Below are 23,407 nucleotides of genomic sequence, written 5' to 3'. Positions count from 1 at the left end.
CTGTGTAGTTAAAAGTCGTCAAATGTGATGGCGTTAGCAAAGGAACCAATTATTTGCCGATCTGTCCCCTTGTTACAGAATCGCTGCCACCTGCGCCACGGCTTCCGTGCCCGGCGTCACCGCTACCGTATGCAGCAGTCTAGCGTCACCGATTGCGCGCCGTCCTGCTGCTGCCGTCGACCGCGAGATGGCGGCCCCGTCGCGTGCGCACCGGGTGACGTCATCCGCGACGCCGGTGGGCGTACGCGGGCGGCCCGAAGCGAGGCGTCCACGGCAGTCGCTGTGCAACGGCCGGACGGGAAGGCACGGCGCACAGTATAGCTGAGGGAGACCGCTACCGCCACCTCGCCACACCGCTTACCTCGCTAGAGTCTCGTCCGCCAGCGACGGTGCGTGTGCCCGTTCGCCACCAGCGAGCCCGCCACCCTACAGCAACTCTTACGACGCAGCGCAGCGGAGCCTTACACAGTGAGTACGTCGCAGATATGACGAAGTGTAATTTCGTGGTCTCGCCAACCTGTGCTTTCTTTTCAGCTAGTAACCACTCCCAATCAGTTCTTCCCTCTTTCGAGCGCAAGTCTGCACGGAACAAGATAACACTGCTGTCCTTTTCTCAGTTCTGTACCGAGAGCGGACTGCGTTTGAAGAGAGAATGCTACTAATTACGGAACCATTGTTGCAGTCTTCATGAGCTTTTAAGTTTTGAAACCTAAACTACCTCGACAGAAAACTTCTACATTACACAACAAACCTAATGAACAACAAATTTAATTTTACATTAGGTTTCACAAATTTTTGTTGTTGTGACTGGTTTTGATTCCATCAAACCATCTTCAGATATACGTCTGCTACAAGAGTAACGCGCCCGGTACAGTAATCAATATACGTGCTAAGTCAGAAAACGACTCAGTTTACTACGTCACAGTCACTGTATTATTCTACGGCGTGGCACGAATATTGCTTATAAAAATTGACGGTTTATTCTTGGAGCAGACACACTCAGGCCCGAAAATGATCCGATGGGTGCGAAACTGGTCATAACATTGAAAATATATGCAATAAAAATTTTTTGTACTGCAACTGTTTGCGGATTGTCTCAAAAAAAAAAAATTTTCGACAATTTTACGCAGATGATGATTTTTTTCTTTATATAGTCTCAGATTTCAAAGCTTTCTTACTAATACAATATTGTAAGTACCACGTTCTATTCTGCAATTCGCTGTTCACAATTGCAGCATTTAAGCGCTACACGAGGAAACTTAATCTCAATAAATTTTCACTGTCCTATGGACAATTTCCCCCGAAGACTTTCGTCGTATAAGTGACTTACGCAGCATCACTTTTGTATCTTAAGAGCGTTAAATTTCTGACATGTGGCGCCAGCGCTTGAAATGTCAACAGCTTTCCGTTATTGTCAACGGCAAATGGCTGAAGTCAGACAAGTGTTCTTTGTGGTTTAAGACAACTTGCTTGCGTCATGTGTCTATATTGAGAAAGGGTTATATCTAATGGCAAGAGACTATTATACGCCCATATTTTCTTGTGCTGGCCCTATAATGTACTTCCTTTCTTTATCACTCGCTGGGAATGAAGTTGCTGAACCACCCACTACCGAAGTTGTACGTAAGAGACATCAGTGTGTTTGCAAGGGCAATATTCTTAAAGACTCTCATCTTCACGTTTAGGTGTCACCTTGATTTTAAATGAAAGAAATCTAACTATAGATCGAGAGTCGATATGCATTATTTACATCACTGCGTTTCTTACGGACTGAAGGCCATGTTAGATCCTTCAAGTTCAATAACAGACATTCCGTGTGCAGTCTGTTTAAGCTAAAGTGCTGTATCATCTCCAGCATAGAGCTACAAGTTGAATACTTCCGGGATCCGTCTGGAGGTGGAAAAAAGTTAGGCTAAAAGAGTGGGAATGTATCTAATGTGGGCGCTATGGGATTACTTTGTAAGGCAACGCAGTTTTAACCACCAATGGCGAAGATCGTTGCCTCTATCTATTTCAGAGCCGCTTGCTACTCGTTGCAATAAGATATTATTGCCTCCTTTCCATGAAATTTTAAACCAGTATCTTCTTGCTTAGATCACAACTTTTAAAGTCATCTGTTTCGCGAGACATGCGGGTGATCTGTTACTCTCTTCGTAGTGATTACCTTATCTAGCTTGCCCGTAACTGTCTTATCAAAGAAAGATGTATTAACGTTGCGTGATCAATAGCTACTGTATCGTGTTACGGCACCCATGGGCTAACTCCCTCGTGCATTGCAGCGGGGGAAGTGAAAGATGCTTTACTCCCAAATTGCTCCTCATCGATTCGCCATTTTTCCTCTTCTCAAAATTGACTAAGTGACCAAATTTAGTATTACGACTACCTAAGTCCATCATTTTGTGTGTGTGTGTGTGTGTGTGTGTGTGTGTGTGTGTGTGTGTGTGTGTGTGTATGTGTGTATACATCAACAAGATGTGTGATGCCTGATGGATTTTCTCAACGACACATAAATATGATCAGTAATAAACTTACAGGTTCATGTGAACAGCTGTCTGATGAATACATTCATTCGAAGTCGTTAACGGTGCTATTGGAATAGCGTTATTAACAGTAGCTCGTTGTTGTTTTTATTTTGTAAGAACTGACGTATATTTTTGAATTCACGGTCGCACCAATTCATTATTCAACAAAATAGCCGTAATCAACTTGCTCCCCCATATAACTAATTGTGACCGAGGGAGGTGGCGCACTGGTTAGTATACTAGACTCGCTTTCGGGAAAACGGTGGCTCAGATCCCCATCCGGTCATCTAGATGTAAGTTTCCCGTGGCTTACCTATATCGCCGTAAGGCAAATGCCAGGACAGTTCCTCTGTAGTGAAGAGAGCGGTCGATTTCTTTCCTCAATATGAGCTCGCGCTCCGTCTCTAGTAACCTCGTCGTCGACGTGGTGTTGGAAATTAATCTTCATTCTTCCTTCAGATCATGTACACCATGGGGAATGATACTTCCACTGCTGCCCAGAAAACACTATTCCAAACGAATACTCCAGTAAAATTGTTTGTCATGAGTTAACATTCGGACTACAAACAATACGTGCCATTATTTAAGGAAAAGACGTAGTGTAAAAAATACATCTACTGTATATCCACATTCCGAAAGCCACTGTGAGGGGCAGGGCGGAGGGTGTGTCATATCAGTGTTGCCAGTTTCCTTTCCTATTCAATTCACGTACTGAGCGAGGAGAAATGATTGTCTGCATGTTTCTGTAAGTGCATTAACCTCATCTCATTTTCATTATACCTACATCAGTGGCAGCGTAATGATCGCACAGTCTATTTCGGATACCAGTTGGCTAAATTAACGCAACAGGGTTTCCTGAGAACTGCTTGTCTTTCTTCCAAGACTTCCGATGTAAGTTTTCCGAGGATTTCTGTTACATTGTCGAGTGACTACACCGACCTTTGCGAACCTAGCACCGCATCTCTGAATTCGTTCGCTTCCTGCTTTCACTCCTGCTTCATAAGGACTCCACGCACTGCAACAGTGTTCTAGAATTCGTCGCGTTAGCATGTTGTATGCGATTTTCCTTACAGACTCACCACAGTCCTTCCAACGAGCCATAGTCTTCCATTAGCCTTTCCTAATACTGATTTTTTGTGAAAGTCCCTTTTTATATCGCTCCTTAGCATCACACCTAATAACTTATACTTGGTGACAAGCTGAAGATGCTTTCTACTAGTCTTGTAATCTGATGCTATACTGTTCTTTTTCGTAAAATGGAGAACAAACCGCCTTCAGTCACAAGTTGCGTTTATTTACTGCACTACGCATTTCGCACAGAAGCAGACATCATACAATGTTAAACTGCAAACAACTAAAACATCCTGATGTAAATCACTAAAAAGCACCTGAAGATGAGCCTCCAGGTCTCGAAACGCATAGTGCAGTAAATAAACGCAACTTGTGACTGAAGGCGGTTTGTTCTCCATTTTACGAAAGTAAAACAGTCGCGGACTAAACACTGAAAAACAATGGATAAAATTATGTTCTTTTTTCTCTGTGCAGGTATTATCTTACATTTAACCACATTTAAAGAGAGCTGCCATTCATTACATCAAGTGAAAATGTTGTCCAAGTCCTTCTGCAATCCCTATTGGTCGTCCAAAGACGCACACTTTCCTGCACACAACTGTATCATCGCCGCACATAGTGATGCTGATCCTACCTGTTAAATCGTTTACATACACTGCTGAGCAAAACTTAAGAGCGGAAGTAAGTTTCGCATGATGTGTCCCTGCCAAGTATCATAGCTCGATGGACCATTCACAGAAAGAACTGTTACAATATAAATAGAAGGCTACTGAAAGAAATACCCGACGAGACGAACAGGAACAACATCTTTATTTTAAGACATTAAATGCTTTAAACTCGATGAACCCTTGAACTTTAGAAAAGAGGGGGCATAGTGTGTGATCGCCACGGACGGCAGTGTATGCTTCTACGCCGGCCACAAGGTTGGGAAGGCGTTCTTGTGGTAGAGCGTGCCACTCCTACACCAGTGACGTCGACAACTGCTAAATCGTCGCTGTTGCAAGTCGGTGTGCTGTAGTACACTTTCCACACATGCTCCATGGGATTTAAATCATGAGGAGCGGGCAGCCCAGCTCATTCGCCGAACACCCTCTTGTTCCCAGACCTCCTCCACTTGCCTTGTTCGATGCGGTCGCGCATTGCCAATGTGAGTACCTTAGAAGTAGATATCCTCTGAGTAGCGAAGCAACTTAAATCACTTGATAAAAACAAGTCTTCTGCTCCACAATGTATACCAAGTAAGTTCGTTTCAGAGTATGCTGATGCATAGCTTCATACTTAACAATCATATACAACCGCTCGGTTGATGAAAGATCCGTACCAAATGACTGGAAAGTCAATATTTAATCAAGGTAGGGGTAATCGACTAAATTACAGCCCAAAACACTAATGTCGATATGCAGCAGGATTTTGGAACATATACAGTATTGTGTTCGAACATTATGAATTATCTCGGAGAGAACGTTCTATAGACACAAAGTCAACACGGGCTTAGAAAACATCGTTCTTGTAAAATAGCTAACTCTTTACTCACACGAATTGTTGAATGGTATTGACAAGGAATTTCAAATTTATTCCGTATTTCTAGATTGCGGCTTGTAGTCAAATTGCGTGCTTATGCAATATTGTCTTAGTTATGTGACTGGATTCGTGATTTCCTATCAGAGTGACCACAGTCCGTAGTAACTGAAGGATTCGTAAGATAGTATCATAGGCCCTCCGCTGTTCCTTATCTACGTAAACGATTTAGGAGACAATCTGAGCACATATGATGCTGCCGTTTATCGTCTAGTAAACTCATCAGAAGATCAAAATAAATTGCAAAACGATTTAGAAAACGTATGTGAAAGGTGTGAAAACTGGCAGTTGAACCCAAACAATGAAAAGTGTGACATCATCCACACGAGTGCTAAATCTTTAAACTTAGGTTACACGACAAATCAGTCTAATCTAAACGCCATAAATTCAACTAACAATCTTGGAATTACAATTAGAAACAATTTAAATTGGAAGGAAGACGAAGCTCTAACGTCCATCAGTTGTAGAATTTTGGAACACGTGTTATGTTCGAGTGTAATGACTTTTCTGGAGACTAGAAATCTACTCTGTAGGAATCAGCATGGGTTTCGAAAAAGACGGTCGTGTGAAACCCAGCTCGCGCTATTCGTCCACGAGACTCAGAGGGCCATAGACACGGGTTCCCAGGTAGACGCCGTGTTTCTTGACTTCCGCAAGGCGTTCGACACAGTTCCCCACAGTCGTTTAATGAACAAAGTAAGAGCATATGGACTATCAGACCAATTGTGTGATTGGATTGAAGAGTTCCTCGATAACAGAACGCAGCATGTCATTCTCAATGGAGAGAAGTCTTCCGAAGTGAGAGTGATTTCGGGTGTGCCGCAGGGGAGTGTCATAGGACCTTTGCTATTCACAATATGCGTAAATGACCTAGTGGATAACATAGGAAGTTCACTGAGGCTTTTTGTAGATGATGCTGCGGTGTATCGAGAGGTTGTAACAAAGGAAAATTGTACTGAAATGCAGGAGGACCTGCAGCGAATTGACGCATGGTGCAGGGAATGGCAATTGAATCTCAATGTAGACAAGTATAATGTGCTACGAATTCATAGAAAGAAAGATCCCTTATCATTTAGCTACAAAATAGCAGATCAGCAACTGGAAGCAGTTAATTCCATAAATTATCTGGGAGTACGCATTAGGAGTGATTTAAAATGGAATGATCATATAAAGTTGATCGTTGGTAAAGCAGATGGCAGACTGAGATTCATTGGAAGAATGCTGAGGAAATGCAATCCGAAAACAAAGGAAGTAGGTTACAGTACACTTGTTCGCCCACTGCTTGAATACTGCTCAGCAGTGTGGGATCCGTACCAGATAGGGTTGATAGAAGAGATAGAGAAGATCCAACGGAGAGCAGCGCTCTTCGTTACAGGATCATTTAGTAATCGCGAAAGCGTTACGCAGATGATAGATAAACTTCAGTGGAAGACTCTGCAGGAGAGACGCTCAGTAGCTCGGTCAGGCTTTCGTTAAAGTTTCGAGAACCTACCTTCACCGAAGAGTCAAGCAGTATATTGCTCCCTCCTACGTATATCTCGCGAAGAGACCATGAGGATAAAATCAGAGAGATTAGTTCCCACACAGAAGCATACCGACAATCCTTCTTTCCACGAACAATACAAGACTGGAATAGAAGGGAGAACCGATAGAGGTACTCAAGGTACTCTCCGCCACACACTGTCAGGTGGCTTGCAGAGTATGGATGTAGATGTAGAAAATGTTGTGGAGAAGGCAAAACACAGTCTGCGCTTTGTTGGCAGACCACTTAGAAAATGTAACAGATCTCCTAGAGAAACTGTCTTCATCACGCTTGTCCGTCCTCTTTTGGAATGCTGCTGCGCGGTCTGGGATCCTTGCCAGATACGAGTATATCGAGAAAGCTCAACGAAGAGCAGCAGAAATAGGGGAGAGAGTGTCATGGACATAATGCAGAATTTTGGACGGACACCATTAAAAGAAACGCGTTTTTCGTTGCGGCGGAAACTTCTCACGAAATTTTGATCACCAACTTTCTCATCCGAATGCGAAAATATTTTGTTGACGCCGGCCTACCTAGGGAGAAACAATCTTAATAATAACATAAGGGAAAGATATAGGTGTTCGTTTTTTCCGCGTGCTGTTCGAGAGTGGAATAATAGAGAATTATTGTAAAGGTGCTTCGATGAACCCACTGCCAGGCACTTAAGTGTGACTTGCAGAGTATCCATGTAGATGAAGATGTAAAAATGAAGTCAGGACCGAACGCAATCCTTAAAAGACGAACATGAGGAGGGGTATAGTGTCAGAAGAACGTTGGCCGGCAAGGGTGCCGTGTTCAAAGATGAAGAAGTCAGCACCGTCATACAACATTCTGCTTCCCCACATCATAGCACCTGGACCGCTAAAACGATCGTAACGTAACGCCATATGGGGAGAGATGGGAAACGTACCCAGGAAAATAATCGACAGCAGAGGTCCCATTTTGGCCCTTGGGACACGCCCAATGCTACTTTCGTTTCTGTGGAACATTCGCCGGCTAGTATAGTGTAGCAGGTTCTGTAAGTCAGTCACATATTTGCGGCCATATCCGTATGGGTATTGTGATCAGTAGTCGATGATGTGGCATAGTGTCGAACGCCTTACGGAAAACTACGGAGACGGAGTCTGACTGCCCATCTGCATCTATTGTTTGCAAGATGTCGTGCATGAATAAAGGAAGTTGTGTTTAACACGAATGCTTTTTTTTCTGAATCCGTGCTGATTCTTTGAGGAAAGCTAGTTTTCCTCTAGGAATGCCATAACGTTCGAGCTTAGAATATGCTCTAGGACACTGCAGCAGACCGACGTTAGCGACATTGGTTTGCAATTCTGTGCATCCGATGTTTTACCCTTTTTGTAATCGGGAATAACCTGTGGTCTTTTCCAGTCACTTGGGACAATAAATCGAAGAAGTAACTACTTAAATCACAAGCAAGATGAAAAGGCAAAAGCAAACGATACGAAGCAATCGGAATCACTGACGTTTCAATTATATACCTGTACAATGACGGACTTCAGCCGTGAGTTAAATACACGTCGCGTTGTTTTTGTAATAAACAACTCTTGAAAATGACTGGGTACCAGAAGCTACGAATAATTTAAGACCGGCTTCCTCTAGCGACAGTCTGTAATCAGGGACCTGGCAGTTATTTGGACTTAACAGCGACTGCACGGTTCCGCAGGCTAGTGCGTCGCGCCCAGTCAGAAGTGCGCTTAGATTAACGAGGCACTGGGAACAAACGAGAGTGCCACTTTAAAATCTCTGTGGCTGACAAGAAGTACAGCCGACACTACTGCGCTGCTAGGCTAACCTGTCTCGCCAACATTCCACAACTTCAAATCATCTGTTTTCCTGAGCACAGGGAAAATTTTCTGTTTAACAGTCGCTCTGGCTTACTTGCCTGAGCAGTGGAGGAACGTACAGAGCAACATATCATGAAATATATCACGCATTAAAAAATAATGAGACTAAAACATATTTCTGCTGACTCAATACAAAACGTAGTTATTGAAAATTAAGCTAGGATCAACATGGCCGGTACGTCGACTATGTTCTGATAATATTCACCATCTCTCACACCCACCACTGATACAGTTATTTGTTAGGACTGAACTTGTATTTCAGTCCGGAAAGTCTCATTTAGATTTTTTATGATTTTCCTAAATCGCTTATGGTAAGCGACTACTTTTACTCATCCATAGCTAATTTCTTCCTGTATACTTCGGCCAGTGGAGTGCTGCTTCAGCTGTAATAATCAAGCACAGAAGAGCCGCAACACGACGTTCTGAAAAATTTCCGACACGGCAGACACTGCGCTCTTGCGCCCCCCCTCACCCACTCGTCTGGCTATTCAAATCTTCTCCAACGACATCGTGGGGCTGAAAGCCTTCTAAGTGTGATGTGAGCCCTTTGGAGTAGCACTATCAAGGTTTTTGCTTCGGTATAAAGGTGGAACCACTAACGACCGTTCAGAACGAAATATGAACGTGATTCGAAGAAGTAAAGGGCGTTTGTATCCTCCTGTTTCGCGCCCTCCTGTGGCATGACCATGGAAGGATGAAGCGATGATATTTGAGTACATAAAACGGCGAACCTCGAGTTCGGCAACCCCCTCGGTGGCACATGTGAAACATACTTGTAAAGAGACTTCGACCCTCATTCAGCTGAGTGGTGCTCTGCAACTGCTGTGGAACCTGTTTGCTGGCATACGGAATGTAACGGGTATCGTAGTAGGCGCTAGAACTGCAGTGGAGCGTCAGTCATATGAATGGGTATCGACATATCTGTACAGGTACACGTTTAATGAGCTCAATCTTCGTGTCTGGGTGGCACCGAGGTGCTGCCGAACCGGAGATGTCGGAAAATGATCGTCTGCCGTTTTATTCCCACATGTGCCAATGTTGCATCGTCCACCCAATAATCACGCCACAGGAGGGCGCGAAACAGAACGGCTGAAAAACCATAACCAACTTTTGCTGCTTCGGATCACGTTCATATTTCGTTTATCGGCTTTGAACGGTCCTTAGCGGTTCCACTCTGTATATCAGAGTAAGAATCGTGCTACTCTCCAAAGGGCTCAGATTGCGTTCAGTGGCGTCAAAGCCCCACGACGTCCTTAGAGAAGAGTTGAGCCATCAGTGGGGTGTCAGCAGTGTCGAACACGATCAAGAACGTCGCTCGTTGTTCATCGCACTGCGAACTGTCATTTTTGACCGCTAAATGTATGGGAATGAGCGCCCTTTGTGTCACCTCCTGAGGCCTTTTCGTGTCGACTCTAAGGGATGGTGTGCCTGAAATATTTCTCTTGGCCACACAAAAGAAAACGGCATGCTTTCAACTCTGGGCGCAGACGTGACAGATGGGGTGAAATGTAGATAAGAAGGGGTGCGACGACCTTCTCATTGTGTGACACATATACGGTGGCGTCGGGAGGAATTTGAATGAAATTTGGTGCCAATGTGACGTCATTAACCTACTTTACACCTCACCGGAACTTCTGAGGTGTGGCCTTTTTTTCGCTTGTCGACGCGTAGGTGTTCGAACTGCAGCCGAGCTCGAGAGTGTCGTCGCAGGGCGCCACGCTGTTTCTCCATTGCAGAGGAAGGACTTACAACATCAAGTATCAAATTTCTGCGTCTCTAATTGAGACAATTAGGGGGTTTCAAAAAAGTGACGCTTTAATTGTGATGTGTAATGTAGAAGATACTACAAATGGTTACCAGCACAATTCATCTACTTCATACTCCGCAAGCCACCTAATGGTGAGTGGCGGAGGGTACTTTCGGTACCATTATCTGATCCCTCCAACCCTGTTCCACTCGCGAATAGTGCGTGGGAAGAATGATTGTCTGTAAGCCTCTGTATTGGCTCTAATTTCTCGAATATTCTCGTCGTGGTCAATACGCGAGATGTATGTGTGTGTGTGTGTGTGGGGGAGGGGGGGGGGGGGGAGGGGGAAGTAATATGTTGTCCGACTACTCCCGAAAAGTGCTATCCCGAAATTTCAATTGTAAATCTCTTCGTGATGCACAACGCCTCTCTTGTAACATCCGTCTGCCAGTGGAGTTTGTTTAGCATCTCCGTAACGCTCTCTCGCCAACTAAACGGTCCCGTGACGTAACGCGCCGCTCTTCGTTGGACCTTCTCTATCTCCTCTATCAATCCTGTGTCCCATGTTGTACGATACTGTGATTGCTGTAGCTCCACAATTGGCATAGTGCGCCTTAATGCCCTGCTTTCCGTTGAAATATTCTCTATGTATTGTGGTAACGTCAGCAATCGGAAAAATCGGAGTATGATATCTTTTGATTTGATAAATTGCAGCAACTGCCTTCAGATACTGAAGGAGTTCAAGCGTGAGATACAAGGGCCAGCCAAATGAAAACGACAAAGACGGAAAGAACGTTAGTATCTCGTTTATTACTTAAAACTACACTCCGCAACTGTTAATATATTTATCCCACTATGTGACAAGACGGCCAGAGCCGTCATAGAAAAAAGTTTACGGTTGCCTACTGTACTACGGTTGTACCCAGGACTGCACCCCTTCGTCCAAAGCAAATCGAGACCTTGGGCGGACCCACATGAGGCCAAGGTTGTTTCTAGTACGCGCAGAAGTTTCGCTGGCCCTCACACATTCTCCATACAGTTCTATGTCTCCTCATGCGATTTTCATATTTTTATAGCTCTAAAGAAAGACATTTGTGGCTTTTGATTTGCTTCGGACGAAGAGGTACAATCACCGTTCCGTAGACAACCACGAACATTTTTCCATGAAGGCATTGACCGTCTTGTCTTACAGTGGGTAAATCTATTAATTGTTGTGGCGATTGCTTTTTAAATAATAAACAATTTATTCACGTTTTTACATCTGTTTTCATTTGACTGCCCCTTATATATGTGGGAATCGCAACGAGTATTCGTACTCGCAGAAAATATTTGACACGCAAGGCTCGCGGGTGAAAAAAGCTATTGACCGCTCACGAAACATGCTTGTTGTTGTTGTGGTCTTCAGTCCTGAGCCTGGTTTGATGCAGCTCTCCATGCTACTCTATCCTGTGCGAGCTTCTTCATCTCCCAGTACCTATTGCAACCTACATCCTTCTGAATCTGTTTAGTGTATTCAACTCTTGGTCTCCCTCTGCGATTTTTACCCTCCACACTGCCCTCCAATACTAAATTGGTGATCCCTTGATGCCTCAGAACATGTCCTACCAACCGATCCCTTCTTCTAGTTAAGTTGTGCCACAAACTTCTCTTCTCCCCAATCCTGTTCAATACCTCCTCATTAGTTATATGATCTACCCATCTAATCTTCAGCATTTTTCTGTAGCACCACATTTCGAAAGCTTCTATTCTCTTCCTGTCCAAACTAATCATCGTCCATGTTTCACTTCCATACAGGGCTACGCTCCATACAAATACTTTCAGAAACGACTTCCTGACACTTAAATCTATGCTCGATGTTAACAAAATTCTCTTCTTCAGAAACGCTTTCCTTGCCATTGCCAGTCTACATTTGATATCCTCTCTACTTCGACCATCATCAGTTATTTTGCTCCCCAAATAGCAAAACTCCTTTACTACTTTAAGTGTCTCTCTTCCTAATCTAATTCCCTCAGCATCTCCCGACTTAATTCGACTACATTCCATTATCCTCGTTTTGCTTTTGTTGATGTTCATCTTATTCAATACCTCCTCATTAGTTATATGATCTACCCATCTAATCTTCAGCATTCTTCTGTAGCACCACATTTCAAAAGCTTCTATTCTCTTCCTGTCCAAACTAGTTATCGTCCATATTTCACTTCCATACAGGGCTACCCTCCTTTCATGACCTTGTCCATTCCGTTCAACTGCTCTTCCAAGTCTTTTGCTGTCTGTGACAGAATTACAATGTCATCGGCGAACCTCAACGTTTTTATTTCTTCTCCATGGATTTTAATACCTACTCCGAATTTTTCTTTTGTTTCCTTTACTGCTTGCTCAATATACAGATTGAATAACATCGGCGATAGGCTACAACCCTGTCTCACTCCCTTCCCAACCACTGCTTCCCATTCGTGCCCCTCGACTCTTATAATTCCCATCTGGTTTCTGTACAAATTGTAAATAGCCTTTCGCTCCCTGTATTTTACCCCTGCCACCTTTAGAATTTGAAAGAGAGTATTCCAGTCAACATTGTCAAAAGCTTTCTCTAAGTCTACAAATGCTAGAAACGTAGGTTTGCCTTTCCTTAATCTAGCTTCTAAGATAAGTCGTAGGGTCAGTATTGCCTCACGTGTTCCAACATGTATACGGAAACCAAACTGATCTTCCCCAAGGTCAGCTTCCACCAGTTTTTCCATTCGTCTGTAGAGAATACGCGTTAGTATTTTGCATTCGTGACTTATTAAACTGATTGTTCGGTAATTTTCACATCTGTCAGCACCTGCTTTCTTTGGGATCGGAATTATTATATTCTTCTTGAAGTCTGAGGGTATTTCGCGTGTCTCATACATCTTGCTCACCAGATGGTTGAGTTTTGTCAGGACTGGCTCTCCCATGGCCGTCAGTAGTTCTAATGGAATGTTGTCTACTTCCGGGGCCTTGTTTCGGCTCAGGTCTTTCCGTGCTCTGTCAAACTCTTCCCGCAGTATCGTATCTCCCATTTCATCTTCATCTACATCCTCTTCCATTTCCATAATATTGTCCTCAAGTACATCGCCCTTGTATAGGCACTCTATATGCTCCCTCCACCTTTCTGCTTTCCCTTCTTTGCTTACAACTGGGTTTCCATCTGAGTTCTTGATATTCATACAAGTGGTTTTCTTTTCTCCAAAGGTCTCTTTAATTTTCCTGTAGGCAGTATCTATCTTACCCCTAGTGAGATAACCCTCTACATCCTTACATTTGTCCTCTAGCCATCCCTGCTTAGCCATTTTGCACTTCCTGTCGACCTCGTTTTTGAGACGTTTGTATTCCTTTTTGCCTGCTTCATTTACTGCATTTTTATATTTTCTCCTTTCATCAATTAAATTCAGTATTTCTTCTGTTACCCAAGGATTACTACTAGCCCTCGTCTTTTTGCCTACTAGGTCCTCTGGTGCCTTCACTACTTCATCTCTCAAAGCTACCCATTCTTCTTCTACGGTATTTCTTTTCCCCAGTCCTGTCAATTGTTCCCTTATGCTCTCCCTGAAACTCTGTACAACCTCTGGTTCTTTCAGTTTATCCAGGTCCTATCTCCTTAAATTCCCACCTTCTTGCAGTTTCTTCAGTTTTAATCTACAGTTCATAACCAGTAGATTGTGATCAGAGTCCACATCTGCCCCTGGAGATGTCTTACAATTTAAAACCTGGTTCCTAAATCTCTGTCTTACCATAATGTAATCTGTCTGAAAACTGTCAGTATCTCCAGGCTTCTTCCATGTATACAACCTTCTTTTATGATTCTTGATCCAAGTGTTAGCTATGATTAAGTTATTCTCTGTGCAAAATTCTATCAGGCGGCTTCCTCTTTCATTTCTTAGCCCCAGTCCATATTCACCTACTATGTTTCCTTCTCTCCCTTTTCCTACTACCGAATTCCAGTCACCCATGACTATTAAATTTTCGTCTTCCTTCACTATCTGAATAATTTCTTTTATTTCATCATACATTTCTTCAATTTCTTCGTTATCTGCAGAGCTAGTTGGCATATAAACTTGTACTACTGTAGTAGGCGTGGGTTTCGTGTCTATCTTGGCCACAATAATGCGTTCACTATGCTGATTGTAGTAGCTTACTCGCACTCCTATTTTTTTATTCATTATTAAACCTACTCCTGCATTACCCCTATTTGATTTTGTATTTATAACCCTGTATTCACCTGGCCAAAAGTCTTGTTCCTCCTGCCACCGAACTTCATTAATTCCCACTATATCTAACTTTAACCTATCCATCTCCCTTTTTAAATTTTCTAACCTACCTGCCCGATTAAGGGATCTGACATTCCACGCTCCGATCCGTAGAACGCCAGTTTTCTTTCTCCTGATAACGACGTCCTCTTGAGTAGTCCCCGCCCGGAGATCCGAATGGGGGATTATTTTACCTCCGGAATATTTTACCCAAGAGGACGTCATCATCATTTAATCATACAGTAAAGCTGCATGCCCTCGGGAAAAATTACGGCCGTAGTTTCCCCTTGCTTTCAGCCGTTCGCAGTACCAGCACAGCAAGGCTGTTATGGTTAGTGTTACAAGGCCAGATCAGTCAATCATCTAGACTGTTGCCCCTGCAACTACTGAAAAGGCTGCTGCCCCTCTTCAGAAACCACACGTTTGTCTGGCCTCTCAACAGATACCCCTCCGTTGTGGTTGCACCTACGGTACGGCTATCTGTATCGCTGAGGCACGCAAGCCTCCCCACCAAAGGCAAGGTCCATGGTTCTTGGGGAGGGGGGGGGGGGGGGGGACATGCTTAAGTGACAACATATGTGACGGCTGTTTTGTTACTCAAAATCGTGTCAACATTACGAACCAAGTTTATATGTAAATGGAGTATTGTGGCAGCACGTTTTACCTCGTGGGAATCTATGGTCTTATCTCTGTTTCTTTTACAGATGATTATGCCGTCTGATAAGATACCTTGCGTAAATACTGTGAGAGCACGCGTTTGTGCTGCGGAACAGAGGTTTCGTTTGAGATCTGCGTCGCATGTAGATAAGTCGTGCACACGGTTTATTACGCACAGTCCGCTACTTGTTCCATGTAAGAGTAAAAGATTCAGAAGTTTCATAAAATACCACCTACATCCACATCCATACTCTACGGTCAGTAGCAATAGCCAAATCATCCAACATTAGTTGGAGGCGACTTTAGCCTACCCAGTACACACTGGGACGTATATGGATTCATTGCAGGGAGTAGAGACATACAATAGCGAAAAGTACTTTTGAACAAGTTTTCTGAAAACTGTCTTGAGCAGCTGTTTTAGCAGACTACAAGCAACGGAAAATCTTAGACCTTGCCACTAAAAATAGGACGGACCTTACCAACAGAACCCAGTATGTTGTCCTCGATGGCGAGTGTCCATAGGAGACAAGTGTATCGTCAGGAGTGCCCCACCATTTAGAGAATCGTCATTAGAAGCTGACTGCAGAACTATTCGACTGCGTCCAACATACAATGCGCATCAGGACCACGAAGATAAGATACGAGAAATAACGGCTCATAGTGTGGCATACAAATAATCGCTTTTCCCTCGCTATATTTGCGAATGGAGCAGGAAAGGAAATGACTAGTAGTGGTACGGAGTACCCTCCGCCAAGCGCCATAACGTGGATTTCGGAGTATCTATGTCGATGTAGATGTAAATGCAGATATTTTGAAAACCACTGTGAAGTGAATGCAGAGGGTACAGGGCATTTTCCCGTTTCATTCACGTTGGGGCGTGGGGACAACAATTCATTATGGTTCAAATGGCTCTGAGCACTATGGGACTTAACTTCTGAGGTCATCAGCCCCGTAGACTTAGAACTACTCAAACCTAACTAACCTAAGGACATCACACACATCCATGCCCGAGGCAGGATTCGAACCTGCGACCGCAGCAGCAGCGCGGTTCCTGACTGAAGCGCCTAAACCGCTCGGCCACAGCGGCCAGCTCATCAATTGATTAAATGTCTCTGTGTGTGGTGTAAGTAATCTAATCTCGTCCTCACGATCCGAACATGAGTAAACAGGGAGTTGTAGCATATTCCTGGAGTTTTCATTCAAAGCCGGTTCCTGAAACTTTCTAAGTAGACTTCTCGGGATTGTTTATGTCTATCTTAAAAAGACTGCCAGTTCAGTTCTTTCAAGATCCCTGTGACAATCGCCTGGTTCGTTTGAAAGGGCATGGCCCACTTCCTTCCACGTCCTTCCTTAATCCGATGGGACCGATGACCTCGTTGTTTCGTCCGCTTCTCCAAATCAGCCAACCAATGAGGCCCCCTCTCACAAGGGGAGGTCACGACGTTTGGAACGCGGATTTACTGTAAACTTCGTACAGTCGTAGTACTCCATGAGGACAAAAAAATGTGTAAGCAGTAGCGCGTACTTCTCAAGCTTTACTGAGAAAATCGCAAGATAATTTCGGTCGTCAAATATATATCTGTGCGTGGCCATTTCTATAATGAAGCTGCTACAACCGAGTGGTGCCGGCACGGCAGCTCAGCGTGTTAGGCCAGAGCGTTAGCTATCCTCTCTAATATTAAAACTGAGCGAACGGATCAACGAACAAACTGAACACCGTGCGCTCAGTTTTATTATTAGAAAGGGTAACTACCGCTCTGACCGACACGCAATTTTTTCCATTTTGTTCGATATACACTCCTGGAAATGGAAAAAAGAACACATTGACACCGGTGTGTCAGACCCACTATACTTGCTCCGGACACTGCGAGAGGGCTGTACAAGCAATGATCACACGCACGGCACAGCGGACACACCAGGAACCGCGGTGTTGGCCGTCGAATGGCGCTAGCTGCGCAGCATTTGTGCACCGCCGCCGTCAGTGTCAGCCAGTTTGCCGTGGCATACGGAGCTCCATCGCAGTCTTTAACACTGGTAGCATGCCGCGACAGCGTGGACGTGAACCGTATGTGCAGTTGACGGACTTTGAGCGAGGGCGTATAGTGGGCATGCGGGAGGCCGGGTGGACGTACCGCCGAATTGCTCAACACGTGGGGCGTGAGGTCTCCACAGTACATCGATGTTGTCGCCAGTGGTCGGCGGAAGGTGCACGTGCCCGTCGACCTGGGACCGGACCGCAGCGACGCACGGATGCACGCCAAGACCGTAGGATCCTACGCAGTGCCGTAGGGGACCGCACCGCCACTTCCCAGCAAATTAGGGACACTGTTGCTCCTGGGGTATCGGCGAGGACCATTCGCAACCGTCTCCATGAAGCTGGGCTACGGCCCGGCACACCGTTAGGCCGTCTTCCGCTCACGCCCCAACATCGTGCAGCCCGCCTCCAGTGGTGTCGCGACAGGCGTGAATGGAGGGACGAATGGAGACGTGTCGTCTTCAGCGATGAGAGTCGCTTCTGCCTTGGTGCCAATGATGGTCGTATGCGTGTTTGGCGCCGTGCAGGTGAGCGCCACAATCAGGACTGCATACGACCGAGGCACACAGGGCCAACACCCGGCATCATGGTGTGGGGAGCGATCTCCTACACTGGCCGTACACCACTGGTGATCGTCGAGGGGACACTGAATAGTGCACGGTACATCCAAACCGTCATCGAACCCATCGTTCTACCATTCCTAGACCGGCAAGGGAACTTGCTGTTCCAACAGGACAATGCACGTCCGCATGTATCCCGTGCCACCCAACGTGCTCTAGAAGGTGTAAGTCAACTACCCTGGCCAGCAAGATCTCCGGATCTGTCCCCCATTGAGCATGTTTGGGACTGGATGAAGCGTCGTCTCACGCGGTCTGCACGTCCAGCACGAAAGCTGGTCCAACTGAGGCGCCAGGTGGAAATGGCATGGCAAGCCGTTCCACAGGACTACATCCAGCATCTCTACGATTGTCTCCATGGGAGAATAGCAGCCTGCATTGCTGCGAAAGGTGGATATACACTGTACTAGTACCGACATTGTGCATGCTCTGTTGCCTGTGTCTATGTGCCTGTGGTTCTGTCAGTGTGATCATGTGATGTATCTGACCCCAGGAATGTGTCAATAAAGTTTCCCCTTCCTGGGACAATGAATTCACGGTGTTCTTATTTCAATTTCCAGGAGTGTATATCAGGGAACAAAAGGGAATTCTATCCAGCTGGTGGTTTCTCGAATGTCATGGGGGCCAGAAGTTGTGTACATATACCGATACTTTGTCCTTCTGGAGCACAAGCAGAACTATACAGAAATCGCAAGAATTTCTTTTCTGTCAGTACACAAATCGTCTGTTATGCCAATATCAATATTTCGAAAGTGGTAAGCCTTTGGCCGCGTTCCATGCATGATGCACGCATTTGGGACAATAGTAGAATTGCTGCAGAATTTGAAAATAGACAATATGGTGGGTTGCTTGTTGGAGTTAGCGGATTTGCTCTCTCCAGACATCTTAGTACTCCCATGTTTCGACCTCACAAAGGAGCCGAAGTGCATTACAACGGAGTCCAATTGCTAGCAGACATGCAATAGAACGTTCATTTGGTGTTTGAAAAAAAAAAGTTTGCAAATTCTCACTAAAACACAAACAAAACAAGTGTCGATATGTTACCGTGGCTGCAGCTGTTGCAGACAGCTTCGGAATAGAAGTCGGAGGTGTGTGTGTGTTCAAATGTGTGTGAATTCCTAGGAGACCAAGCTGCTGAGGTCATCGGTCCCTGGACTTAAACGCTACTTAAACTAACTTATGCTAAGAACAACACACACGCCCATGCTCGAGGGAGGACTCGAACCTCCAGCGGGAGCGGCCGCACAGTCCGTGACATGGTGCCTCAAACCAGGCGGCCACTCCGCGCGGCTTGGAGATATGTTTCACTCTGATGCTGTGGAGGTGAATGACATCGATCAGTATGCAGTTCAGTCAATAATATATTAACCACTGGATAAAATATCAAGTAAATAAAATGTTGCACAAGCACAAAAATATTCATAAACCTAAATTTCTCTAGCATATTGGCTGAAGTGCCAGAACCTGAAGTTCGCTCCATTTCGTTCTTGAACTTTATCACAACTTCCATTTTAAGGTTATGCTCTTCTTCCGTGATTTCTCTTTGTCTGTTAATTAACAACATTTTTGCTTTATATAATTCTCGTATTAAATGCATTTTAATGAATGAAACTCGTCTGCTTTTCCCAACAACTCTCTGTTCTTCACTGAAACCGCATACTGTCTGTCTTTTTTTCATGTGCGCATCTTCTGATAAGGTCCCACCAGAGAATGCAAGCCAAGGCTCGTGACTATGGTATAAAGTTTCACTCTCAGCAGTTTCATTGCGGTATTCAGATTAGTTATCATCATCGATGTTGCCTGAAAATACCACATTATCTTCATTTGTGTCATTGTCGCTACCTCCAGTTATTTCCTCCACAACTTGTGGGATCATATCGACAACCATTTGGCTTATATCGTCTATCTTCGTCTCAGCTCCTCCACTGCCCGTTTGGAACTCTTCTCGGTTTCATTTTCTTTTCTTTCGCTTTTATGTCCTTTCAATTTACTTTAAGATGCTCCTGTGATCTTTGTGTAAGAGCTTTTGCATTCTATTCGACGTGTATCTATCCCCAACAATCTTTTTTTTTTCGTTTTTGTATGTTTACATCGTAATTATGCACTTTTTCATTATTTCAGCAAACCGCTCTTTTTCACTTTTTGGTATGTGTTTTCAACGTTTCTTAACACTTAAATTGCCCTTGGCCACCTCCAAGTTGCTGTTAGCTCGTATCTTAACCTGCAAGTGGTGCTTAAATTACCATCTGTAACCGCCAGTAATGGACGGTGCTAGCTGTATATTACGCTAACACGATATTAATGTCAAAAAGTGATGCAATGATGTCTACCGACAATATTTTCCGAGAGGAAACGAAATACTCATGCCAACAGTATGCTGAAATGGCTTGCTTCTTTAGTGAAAAGGTTTTACAAACTTAGTTACAATAAAGAATTAAACAGAAATTGGATTCTCCAACAGTTGCCAAAATAGTATAGGCCTACTACTACGGAACTAAGTTACTAAAGTAGTCCACACTAAAGACGTAAGAGTTACTACAAGAGTAATGTATAATAATTTGGTGTTCGTCACCCTAAAGCTATGACTTTAGTTACAAAAGAAGTAAAGAATATTCACTATAACAGTGGGCTTGGCCATAAACGGTTTACATCTACGTCTACACTCCGCCTGCCAGCTCAGGTTTATTTAAAGTCAGCACCGCTGTACTTGTTTTAATGTTATACAGTGCCTAAGATGGCATACTGTCGTATTTAAAATACACTATTAGACACATTGCCTAGGGGTCAATATTTCTGCTAAAAGCCTACTGCTTTGTTTTATCACTGAGTATACCATCTTGACTCTGATGATTGTGTAAATGTAACAATACAAAACAAAAGCCTAATGGCGGTACTGACTTTGAAGAAATATATTATGACTGTGGCCCTACATTATGCAAAAACCATCTCAAGTTTTAAGGTAAGGAATATTTCTTATGCCACCATCTTCTCTCCATTCTCTGTTCCATACTAGATTCTCAATATCTTTGTATGTTTCATATTTTCTTTTTCTATGTGTCACATCTTTCAGTAATTTGATATACGCTAAACAAATGAATCAAATAAGTCGTGGGCAAATACTGATTTTATTAGAAGAAAGAAGGTTGCCTCTCGTGGCATTTCTCTGCCAGTTGTGTCTATTAGGAAAGCTCTATGTTCCTCCGTTGGTTCCAAATCAGTGGTACTGTGGCTGTTTTCGTACAATAAGAAGCCAAAGGAGAGTATGGTTAGGGGCAGGTTGCAGATCTGAAGCAGTCAGTGAGACTGTACGAAAACTGTAGCTCCCAAACAGAAAGGGTCTATGTGCATGTTATGTGGGCTCGCTGATTACATATCTTTAGGCCTTAACTGCGATACCGTTAGGTTCGCAAATGAAGCTAGCTGATATAGTACAAAGAGCTGCGGGAATAATCCTGTCGTGTTGAAATATTAGCCTGGTCTCTGACAGATTGTCAAAATGACTGAACGTTTCCGGGAATCGGTAAAAATATCATATCGGGATGACTTAATTTGCTCTTTTGTGGTTTTTGTTCTCCACGCAACTGTGCTGTGGAGACTTGGAGTTCGGTTCTTTGTACAATTTGGCAAAATCCTAAAATGCAACCCTTTCCGGAGCTCAGTTGCTTTCAGCCTGATCTCAACATGTGACAAGTCCGACAACGGGGTTGCTACGGAATATTTAAAAGTACAAAGATCCAATGCGCCAAATTTGCGAGCAAAATCATTAGAAAAAATCTTTTTACAGTGTTTTCATTATGTACCCTTCAAAATACAACGTTAGATGCGTTAACAGTTTTCTGTTGACACTTTGGGGTTTTTAACAACACATCATGTAATGGGATCGACAACGGGACAACTCTGTATCTCACGCTATAAAACTAAAACAAACAAATAAAGTGCAGATTGCACCTTAGTCACTTGTGAGGCGCACAGTGGAGTCTCATTGGCACGTAGTGATCCTGATGGTAATTCGACATAGCTTTCGATATTTAACTCTCCTTAGCATGGTGTTTACAATGCAGATAATAATTTAGTACGTTGCTCTTCACTAGCGTGATTTCTCATTTTAGGTAATTTTGGTACTTAGCATTTTTGTTCATACAAGTATCCAATTGGGATATCGTGTATAGGACTGCCGGCCAGAGTGGCCGAGCGGTTCTAGGCGGTACAGTCTGGAACCGCGCGACCGCTACGTCGCAGGTTCGAATCCTGCCTCGGGCATGGATGTGTGTGATGTCCTTAGGTTAGTTAGGTTTAAGTAGTTTTAAGTTCTAGAGGATTGATGACCTCAGAAGTTAAGTCCCATAGTGCTCATAGCCATTTTGTATAGGACTACCGGTTGCGGCATTCCCGATATGGTCAAGGGGAAACTCTCGAGAAATTTTGGTTGACTGCACTCAGCACAGCGACTGGAGGAGCAAATTTTCGAACTTTTATTTCTACCTGATTGGCAGTGATTCAACCGAATGATTTATCAGTGCTAAAAACACTTCTTTATGCTGATAACCTGATATTGATATTTTAGAAAATATTATGATCTTAAAAGTGTAATAATAGCGAAATGGGTGTGGAATATAACACGCAAGAAGGAGTAGCCAATGACTGATCACTGTAATATAAGACACTGATGTAATATAAAAATGTCATGTCATAAAAAATATAATAATTTTTACCTTAAATGTCACACCTCCTATTTGAACCAAGGACAAAGCACGAAAGATTCGGGTTTAACATCCTGTCGACGAAAAAGATGTCGGAGACAGAACACAAGTTTGGATCGGGGAAGGGTGCGGAAGGAAGTCAGCCTTGTCCTTTGCAGAGGAACCAACCCAGCACTTGCCTTAACTGCTTTCGGGAAATCACGGAACGCCTGTAGCAGTATGGCCTAAAGGAAATTTCAACCTCCGCCAGCCTCCTATCCAAAGCATTGAGCCACCTAACTTCATATTTTATGACCATGATAATTATGCACAAATCGAAGCTCTCAAGTACATCAGCGTATGTGGATTAGTCAATAGACAGATAAAAACTACAAATCGAAAATAAACCCATACAGAATTTATTTTATGCTCTGTCGACATCGATGTTCAGAAGTGAGTCGTTGGTTTTAAGCAGACGAATTACATAAAGTACGGAAATTAAAGTTTCAAAAGGCAGCAAGGAACATAAAAGAAAAGAAGAGCCAGTACATCCACACACAATATCAGATATCAGGCTGGTAGCGCACAAGAAAAGTAGAAATAAAATAGAAGAAATATGGAATTAATAACTGTAAAGATTATATCCAAATAATAGAGATAAACATAAGATAGAAATTTTTAAAAAATAGAATGAAAAAGGGGAAGAGCTTTTCAAAGACGATGGCAAAGGTGGAACCATAACAAGGAATAAATGACTAAATACGGGTAGTTAAGAGAGAGACGTTGGAGAGAACCGACCCAGATAAACACATGTAAACGCAGTGCGTGTATCTGCTTGTGTATTTCTAT

The 23,407-nt window shown here is 43.7% G+C and overlaps 1 protein-coding gene across 1 annotated transcript in view; it reads left to right on the top strand.

Moving 5' to 3' along the window:
- Positions 1 to 297: 297 nt before the first annotated feature.
- Positions 298 to 23,407, top strand: part of LOC124605736 (neurexin-4-like) — a 567,593-nt gene continuing 544,483 nt past the window's right edge. The window contains exon 1 of the mRNA XM_047137616.1: positions 298 to 468. The gene's annotated coding sequence lies outside the window, so the exon portion shown is untranslated. The remainder of the gene's footprint in view (positions 469 to 23,407) is intronic.

This window comes from Schistocerca americana, chromosome 3 (genome assembly GCF_021461395.2).
Source record: "Schistocerca americana isolate TAMUIC-IGC-003095 chromosome 3, iqSchAmer2.1, whole genome shotgun sequence".
Lineage (NCBI taxonomy): Eukaryota > Metazoa > Arthropoda > Insecta > Orthoptera > Acrididae > Schistocerca > Schistocerca americana.
Note: the sequence above shows the minus strand (reverse complement) of the source record. Positions and strands in the feature narration are given on the sequence as shown.